This window comes from Dipodomys spectabilis, unplaced genomic scaffold (genome assembly GCF_019054845.1).
Source record: "Dipodomys spectabilis isolate Male_0828 unplaced genomic scaffold, ASM1905484v1 ptg000265l, whole genome shotgun sequence".
Classification (NCBI taxonomy): Eukaryota; Metazoa; Chordata; class Mammalia; order Rodentia; family Heteromyidae; genus Dipodomys; species Dipodomys spectabilis.
The window spans coordinates 1,119,464-1,128,948 of NW_024870942.1; the positions used below are offsets into that span (position 1 = coordinate 1,119,464).

Genomic DNA, 9,485 nt, shown 5'->3' on the forward strand with positions numbered 1-9,485 from the left:
CTACCGATACTAGTAAACGATGTGACCACAAGGTGGCAGTAAATTTCAGCTGAAATAGGCAGGGGGTTATTTCAGTGGATTCTAAAGGAGTAGGTTAAGGGTAAAAACAAAGTCTTCTTATTGGCTGTGTAGACAATTCAAGAAACCACTCTAATTGAAAGAGAGAAAAGGAAACAATTTGATGACAGAAGAGGCTGTCCTTACTATAGATTATAAGTCTTCAAGTGATTGTAATTGGGAAGAAATATGAAGAGATTGATTCATGGTATATGCTTGCTCTTGTGGCTGCAGCTGAACTGTAAGTTGATTTGGGAAACCAGAGTACATTAATACTTGATGTTTAGATATCCAGGAGATCAGTTTATCTAGGCTGTCTGTACTTACTGTAGAAAAAGGCAGTCCTGAAGAGTACTGACCTGACAACTGTCTCCTTTCTGTTTTTTTTTTTTTTCTCCACATAGGGGTGAGTCAAGGAGAGAAGCTGGAGCAGAGTCCGTCTATCCTGAGCATGCAGGAGGGAGACAGCTGTGTCATCAACTGTACTTATTCAGACAGTGGTTCAGACTACTTTCTTTGGTACAAGCAAGAGCCAGGACAGGGTCTTCAGCTCATTATAAGCATTCATTCAAATAGGGACAAAATTGAAAATGACAAATTCCTTGTGTTTTTGAAAAAGAAGGACAAACACTTCTTCCTGCACATCAAAGATGCCCAGCCTGGGGACTCGGCTGTCTACTTCTGTGCAGCAAGAACACATTGCTCCCCAGGCACCTGCAGCCTGTCTTCAAACTTGCCACCAAGACTGGAGCTCCAGCCCATACTTTGCCACAGACCTTCTTGCATAACATTTGACAATTGTTTACAAGTAGCAGCTAAACACAAACATTTAGGTCTAAGGAGACCCTGACAGGTGAAAACAAAAATAGAGTGATTGTTACTGAAGAGATTATTTTCCTATTTTATTTATTAGTAGCATACATACTACGAGGTGAAAAATGCATAGGGCTATTTTTGGGGATGGGACACAGGGCTTCCTTCCTCTTCTTCTCAAGATATGCCAAATCCAAGTGTGTTCTTAGCTTCAGCAATCTTAAAGCTGCACTTAATGACTTCTTAGAAAAGTAATAAATAATGGTTCTTATTTTTGGTCAGTTGTGGGGCTTGAGCTTTGTGCTCAAGGCTAGTGCTCTACCATTTTGAGATGCAGCTTCACTTCAAATTTTCTAGTGGTTAACTGGAGATAAGTGGTCTCACAGACATTCCTGCCCAGGCTACATTCAAATCATGATAATCATATCTCTGCCTCCTAAGTAGCTAGGATTACAGATATAAGACATCAGTTCTGGGTATGATTGTGTGTGTGTGTGTGTGTGTGTGTGTGTGTGTGTGTGCTTGCATGCCAATTCTGGATCTTGAGCTTAGAGCCAGAGCACTGTCCCTGAGCTTTTGTACAGAAGGCTAACCATATGAATAAGAGTTCTATTTTCAGCTCTTTTGGTAGCTAAATGCCGATCAATGTCTCATGGATTTTCCTACACAGACTGGCTTTGAACCCTGATCCTCAAATCTCAGCCATCTGAGTATTACATGCATGATCCACTGGCAACCAGAGTGATGGTATCTTGGAATCCAGACATTTTCTGTGAGTTTACAATAACTATTCAAACTTCATACAAAAACTTTAATATCAATATCACCTTTCTCTTGTGCATGGAGTTTGAGTCTGTTGAAAGTTTCAGGTTACTTTATTGGATTATCTATTATATGCTAAATATGTTACATAAATAAAGCATCAAAATATAAAACTGAGAAGTCTGTATCCAGATTATCTGTTTGAACCATTTGATCAAGTGATACAACGAAGTTGGTATGCAACATCAACAAATTTAAAGATCTAATGTACAATACAAGGTTTACAGCTAGGAAAATTATATTGTTATAATTTTGCTCTAGTAAGTATTTTATAATACATCTAATATCAAATCTCAAAAAAGTAACTGACTGAAATGATAAACATGTAATAATCAATTTACTATCCATATTTATCCAATAACGTCATTGTAAGCCTCAAATAATTCATACTAAAATTTATTTTTAAAAGACCATTTCTTTCCATTCATCTATCTCAGTTGATCTTATTCAAAGATAATTAAATTTATTCCTTGAAAACCATCTTATATTTCTGGTATATATGAAAAGTTTTATGCATGTGTTTAGTACCTACATAACATGTATCATACTAGTGGATAACAAAAGGAAGTTGGACTAGTAGTTAATTTACAGATAGCTTGCTACCAATTTCCTGCTTTATCTTCAACTTTTTTGGGGAGGGCGGGGGTCCGGTCATGGGGCCTGAACTCGGCCTGGGCGCTGTCCCTCAGCTCTTCAGCTCAAGACTAGCACTCTACCACTTGAGCCACAGCGCCACTTCTGGCTTTTTTTCCCTGATTATGTGTTGCAGAGGAATTGAACCCAGGGCCTCATGCATGCAAGGCAAGCGCTCTACCCTTGAGCCACCTTCCCAGCCCTATCCTCAACTTTTGACTTATTATCCTAAATTTTCTTAAAAATGTGTATCTTCTAATGCTGTTGACAGATCATTGAAAATAAATAAGCTGTATAAATAATTAATTCTCTAATTATTTCTCCTCTGGTTAGATGTAGGCTTGGTTCAAGAGCTCCCACAATTGTTTAAGGATGAATATAATTGAACATTTGGTTGATTCTTTCTGGCTGAATTATGTATGTTAGTTATTGGTTAAGTGACTTACTCTTGTAATCAATGTCATTCACATATAGTAGTTTTCAAAGAAGAAATATCTAGCCAAACCTTCACCTGTTTTTTATATTTTTTATTGTAAAGATATTGTACAGAGGGGTTATAGTTACATGAGCAAGGTCCATTTCCTTTCGAGCACTGTTACCTCCTCCTTTGTTTTCCCCTTACTGTTCCTTCCCTCTACACCTCCCCAACTTCTCCCTCCCTCCCCAAAGTTGTAAAGTTCATTTTCAACATAGTGTCTTGTACATCTCACTGTTACCATGGGTCATCCTGTATCCTTATTTCAGCATTTTATTTCCCTTCCCCTCCCCAAATTAGAAAAAAAAAAAACAAAATGCAAGTCACCTGAATCAAATACAGTGAAAACAGGAGTTATACCATGGGGGAAGAACATACAAAGAAACGAAAATTCACATAGTACATTATAAGTACATTAGAAACAACAGCAAGAAAGATAAAACTTCTTGTGTCACTATCTTGGGGTTCATTTCACTTAACATCATCTTATATAGTCATATGTACATAGCTTTTGACCTTTCCTACTTGTCCTAGACATATGCTAGTTATTGCAGATAAGGGATACCATTGCAGATAAGGGATACTATGTTTCTTTGGGCCTGGCTTACTTCACTTAATATAATTTTTTCCAAGTCTTTCCATTTCCTAACAAATGGGGTGATGTCATTCCTTCTGATGGTGGCATAGAATTGCATTGTGTATGCATGTGTACATATATATATGTAGCACATTCTCTTGACCTACCTGGTTTTTCTCATTTTACTCACTACACAACTAGCTCCTGGTCCTCAGAAGCAAGTCTGCTCTTTGTTTAGTTCTCCCAAGACTGATTAAAGTTGTGAGATGCAATCAGGGCTTGTAATTTATTGCTTTAGATCTTGGTTACAAAAGGAGGTGATAGAATTTTCATTGGCTTAACTCTGGATCTTATTATGGTGAGACTGGACATGATATAAGAAAAAATACAACACTCTATACCCCAAGTGTGCAGAGGCAGAATCCAGAGTCTGATGAACTACAGAGTCTGGACCTCAGATCAAAAATACATTTAAGCTTTAGATTCTTGCCATAAGACTGCTGCCATTTCTCAGTCTATAGCTGCATCACTCCCAGCTCTGCCTGCTTGTTAACACCAGTATCTCTTTTTCTGTTGTTATCAAGTCTCTCTTTCTAACCACAAGATTTCACTAAGGCTCTAGTAATCCAAGATAATCTTCTCATATCAGAACATTTAACTTAATTATATCTGCATATGAGTGACAATAATTCAGTGGAATAGAATCTGTTTTTCATAGGAAGCTGTAATTTTGCATACACTGTTAGCATCACTTTGGCTTTTATTTCTACATTGAGAAAATTATAATAAATAGATTAGAGCTCAGTCAAAAAAAATCCAAACCAGCAGCCATAATTATCTTATTTTCTCGGAGTTCCTAATATTAGTTTCTAAATTACAGTAAAGAAAAACTAATATGTTAGACAAACAAGATAGACCTGAGCTTTATTCACATTTAATGGCTCCAAGATTAAGAGTGGGTTACTTTTTACCTAATGTGCAGGGACATGGAAACGGAAAAATCATTTTAAATGAAGTAAATCACATTCAGAAAGACAAAGGACACTTATTTCCTCTCATATGTGGAAGTTAGATCTCAATTACAACTATGTCTGTAGACATATGCAGTGGCATATACACATATTCACTAAAGTATTGTCTATACAGGGTAGAATTCCAAAGGTATAACACTAGAATAATTGAATAATTAACTTACAGGTTAACAACAAGAATACCAGGAAGCTGGGACTTGTGTTGTCAGTGGTATGCGGGGGGGGCGAGGTCAAATGGAAGAAGAGCAGACAAATGAAGAGAAAAAAGGTAGGTAAACGTACTCCTAACTCCAATGTACATATATGAAAATAGAACTATGTAACTTGAGAGAATGGTGGTGTTAGGAGAAAGGAAGGAGAATTATAAAAGAAGTGACATTGATCAAGATGAATTTTACTAATAAAATGTAATGTTGAATTGAATATTCTTTGTACAACTTCTTAAAAATGAAAAAAAAATTGGAAGAGTGATTTAAGTCTAAAAACACTTGGATTGGTTGAAATGTTCAGGCAGCACTTCCACTAGGAAGTCTCTGTTTCCTGTTTTCCTGTAGCAGCAACACATTGAGGGTAGCTCAGATCTCAGAGCCCAAAAAGTAGAGATAGAACACATTTCACATTAGAGGAAGAACACACATGTGGTTCACCAGATGCTGAAGGTGGTCATGGATTTTACGTGGCTGATAGGGGTGGGGCATTGCAAATGGCCCTTCTGCATGCCCTGAGCACTAGGAAGAGGAAATGTATTATGGGGACCTTGGGGGAAAAAGGGGTAACAGGAGGCAAAAGTGCAATTTCTTTGATCCATATCATTTACTCCTAAACTTGATTTCTTTTATTCCCTTTTCTTTTTTTTTCCTTTTTACAAGTGCATGTGTTTATGTGTGTGTGCATGATTATGCGTACATGCCAGTACTCAAGTTTTAACTCAAGGCCTCTCATTTTCCATTAGTTATTCCATTCAAGGTTGGAACATGATAACTTGGATCACATCTGTACTAGATTTTTGCTTGTCTGTGCTGGCTTACAACCACAGTCCTCAGGTCTCAGCCTCTGAGTAACTAGATTTACAGGCGTGAGCTTCCAGTACTGAGCTCCACTACACTTTCTGATTGTATTTTTTCCCTCACTGTTCATTTTTACCCAGAAGGTAACTCGGGTCCAACAAGCAATGTCAAGCAAGAAAAAGTGACTTTGGTCTTGTACTGTACCTATGATATGAGAGTGGGTAATTATAGTCTTCTGCTACTAGAAGCCCAGCAAAGAGAATAGTACTTTCCTTGTTCTCTAGTACTCTTACAGCCAACAAAACACAAGAGTAGGTTACTATTCACTGATATTATAGAAGGCAAACATCGTCCAAGCTTGTCACCTCAGCTTCACGGCTGAAGGATTCCACTGCATATTTCTGTGCATTGAACAATACACAGTGAGAGGAATTTTGTAGAGAGGTGCACAACAAAACTCAGGGGTTGCCTGACATCCACCTGCTGTAGGGTACAAGGAAAAAGAATACCACTTTCTCAGACAGAAGGTGCCAAGACTGTAGTATAGGTGCTGCAGTTGAGAAAAAACTATCACAATAAGAAAATATGTCTCCAGATTCATAGGTCAAATCTAAAATTATTAAAATCTAGAATCATTAAAAATTGTATCCTTGAATATTTGAAGTTAAATATATAGTTCTGGATGGAGGACTGAAAACCAAGAGTAGCTATAAAGGCAATGTGCCATTTTGCCTTCCAATTAATCTGGAAGACTTGGCTAAGAAAGGTCAGAAATACAGCCCAAAAAAGAGCAAAAATTGCATGCATTGTTGGTTTTGAGTTGATCTAACTCCACCTAGAACATACTGAATAAATGATGTGTAACACCCATGGTTTTAAATAAAGATGGATTTTCAATATTTTACTACATTTCTTATTTTAGCACCATCATGTTAGTCCTGGGCTATCAAGAGGTGGATACAGAATGATCACCAATTCAAGCTAAGCTTGCAAAAAAATTAGTAAAAGTCTGTCTCTTAACCAACATACCAAAACAAAATGGCTAAGGGTTTAGGTTGAGATGTAGATTGTTTGCCTAGTATATGCCAAGTCCTATTATTTGAAAACAAACAATAAATAGGCATACTATGTGAACTGACCCATGCTCAGGCTACATTCTTTTTTTTTTTAATTTAATTTTATTTTATTTGAGAACATACTGTACAGAGGGGTTACACTTACATGGGCAGGAAAATGCATACATTTCTTACCAAGCATTGCAGCCTCCTCCTTTGTTTACCCTTCACCTCCCTTCCCAGCTTCCCCCCTCCCCCCCACCCAATCATACCCCCCTTCCGCCCCCACCGACATTGATCACAAACAAGGCCACACTAAAGTTACCAGCACAACTATGTTTATTGCAGCATTATTTACCATAGCTAAGATATAGAACCAACCCAGATGCCCCTCAGTAGATGAATGGATCAAGAAGATGTGGTATATATACACAATGGAATTCTATGCCTCCATCAGAAAGAATGACATTGCCCCATTTGTTAGGAAATGGAAAGGCTTGGAAAAAATTATATTAAGTGAAGTAAGCCAGGCCCAAAGAAACATAGGTCCCATGGTTTCCCTTATTTGCAATATCTAGTATAGGTATGAGTCAAGCGGAAAAAGTCAGAGAATGTGATGTTAGGAAAACGAACCCTCAAATATGTATTTTAATGTTTTTGTTTCTTTCATGCATGTGTTTCTAACGCATTTATAATATTATTTCTTTGTTGCTTTGTATGTCCCTCCCCCACAGTGTAACCCCCGCTTTCACTATATTTGATGTCAGTATAACATGTGGAGGAGACGGGGACAAACATGTCATTTAAGGATTCAGGTGGACCTGTTGCAACAATGAGAAGTACAAAATGTCATGTCAGGCTACATTCTGACACCATACTACCTCTACCATCAAAGAGCTCAGTTTCTCTGAGAAGGGTTACTTGTATTGAAGAATTTGTATTCATAAATCATTGGTAAGCTACGGTTCTCACAGGACATGTGGATTTCTCCAGATGAAAATACACTTTTTATGGGTGTGTAAGGTGTCCCCTTTTCCTAAAATAATCCCCTTTACACTGTAATAGTTTTACATTTGCTTTATGCATTTCAATATGCAGCCCACAAAGCAAAACAGAGTTGGAGTAAAAAGAAGAAACTAAAGGCTATGTTCAATCTGGGTCTTTGACAAGTTACGGGAGTTACTAGAGCTATGGAAGTCACCTTCTGAAAATCCAAGAATGCCCTCTTTGTCATCACAAAACCAGATGTCTACAAGAGGCCACTTTCTGATATCTATGTAGTTTCCAGAAAGCCAAGATTTAGGACTTATCTCAGAAGAACAGTTAGCAGCTCATGAGAAATTGAAAGTTCAAGGTGATGTTGTCTCAAACATTCAAGAAAACACACAGCCTCCAATTGTATGAGGGTGAAGAGAAAGAGGTTGATGGAACACATGCAGAGGTTAAGAACAAAGATTTGGTCTTATCATAAGAAAATGTGTAGAGACCAAAGACAGTCTAGAGCGCTGAAAAATAGTAGTAATAACACTGTAAATGCTATAATAGAATTAACAAGGTAACCATATTAAATAAAGGGTCATTTGTGTTGGGGTGTGTCTTTGCTCCAAGAGGTAACTGCAACTTAGTTTGAAATTTGTATTGTTTCTATCTTCAACAAAGTTATTGCTTTTTGGTGGCTATAAAAATAAATACCAACTATCTTACTAATTTTAATTCAGAAAAATGGTATTTTTATTACTAGTAAGAAAATGTTTTCCCAAGCAACAGTAGCTCATTCCTATAATCCGAGCTTCTCAGGAGGCTGAGATCTCAGGATTATGGTTTGAAGCCAGCCTGGGCAGGAATGGTTGTGAGACTCTTACTTCCCATAAACTAAAATCTGATAGTGGAGCTGTAGCTCAAGTGGTAGAGTGCTAGATTTGAACAAAAGATGCTAAGAGCAGGACTTCATACTCCATGGTAGGCAAAATGAAAAAGGAAGAAAGAAAGAAAAAGAAAAGAAAGAAAGATAGAAAGAAAGAAAGAAAGAAAGAAAGAAAGAAAGAAAGAAAGAAAGAAAGAAAGAAAGAAAGAAAGAAGAGAAAGAGAGAGAGAGAGAAAGGGAAGGAGGGAGACACGGAGAGATGAAGGGAAAAAGGAAGAAGGAAGGAAGGAAGGAAGGGAGGGAGAGACGGAGGGAGGAAGGAAGAAAGGAAGGAAGGAAGGAAGGAAGGAGAGAGAGAGAAATTAATTTGAGCTTTAGCAGAAAATAAAGCTTAATTTTTTTAATCGTATTTATGCCAGGCACTGATGGTTCATGCTACACAGGAGGCTGAGATCGAGTATCACAGTTAAAAGCCAGCCAAAGCAATAATGTCTGTGAGACTCTTATCTGCAATTAACTATCAAAAGGTGGAAGTGGAGTTATGGCTCAGGCAGTAGAACACTAGTCTTGAGCAAAAAAAGCTCAGCAATAGCCCTCAATCCCTGAATTCAAGACCCTGAACCGGGGCAAAAAATATTTGTATGTATATTAATTTATTCAAAAATTGTCAAGTTCCTACAGTGTAATAAAACTCAACATGAAAGGAAAACTTGTTTCATTTAGTAGCATTATTGTACAATATAAAAAAGTCCAATTTCTATACTACAAATTTGTCTGAAACCTACCAATCCTACCCCAAAACATGTGGTCTCAGGAAGACACCATGATGAGACAGAGTGCAATCTGCTTTCTCTGCCCTTGTCCTTTACTTCTCTTATAGGAGCATTTGATGATAACATAAAGAGCATTTTACATAGCCTGCTGAACTCTATCATTACTCTTTAATCCAGAATCTTCATTCCCTACAATCCTGCTTCCAGTGCCAACCTCGTGTTTTCAAGTCCTAAAATAAGAATTATAGCAGTTGGTTGATGACTGAACTTTCATTGTAAGCACCGCATTGGGAAACAGGAGATAAAAAATCTAAAGGAAAACTCACAGACTATTTTAAATTGTGGAGAAAGATGCATGACTTTAACTTTACCCCCTTA

At 37.4% G+C, this 9,485-nt stretch overlaps 1 long non-coding RNA gene across 1 annotated transcript; it reads left to right on the forward strand.

Moving 5' to 3' along the window:
* The first annotated feature begins 662 nt into the window (after positions 1 to 662).
* LOC122125472 lies at positions 663 to 4,629 on the forward strand. The gene is made up of 3 exons (XR_006150761.1): positions 663 to 910; positions 1,541 to 1,642; positions 4,575 to 4,629. It is a non-coding gene; the product is annotated as an uncharacterized LOC122125472 (long non-coding RNA).
* The last annotated feature ends 4,856 nt before the right edge of the window (positions 4,630 to 9,485 follow it).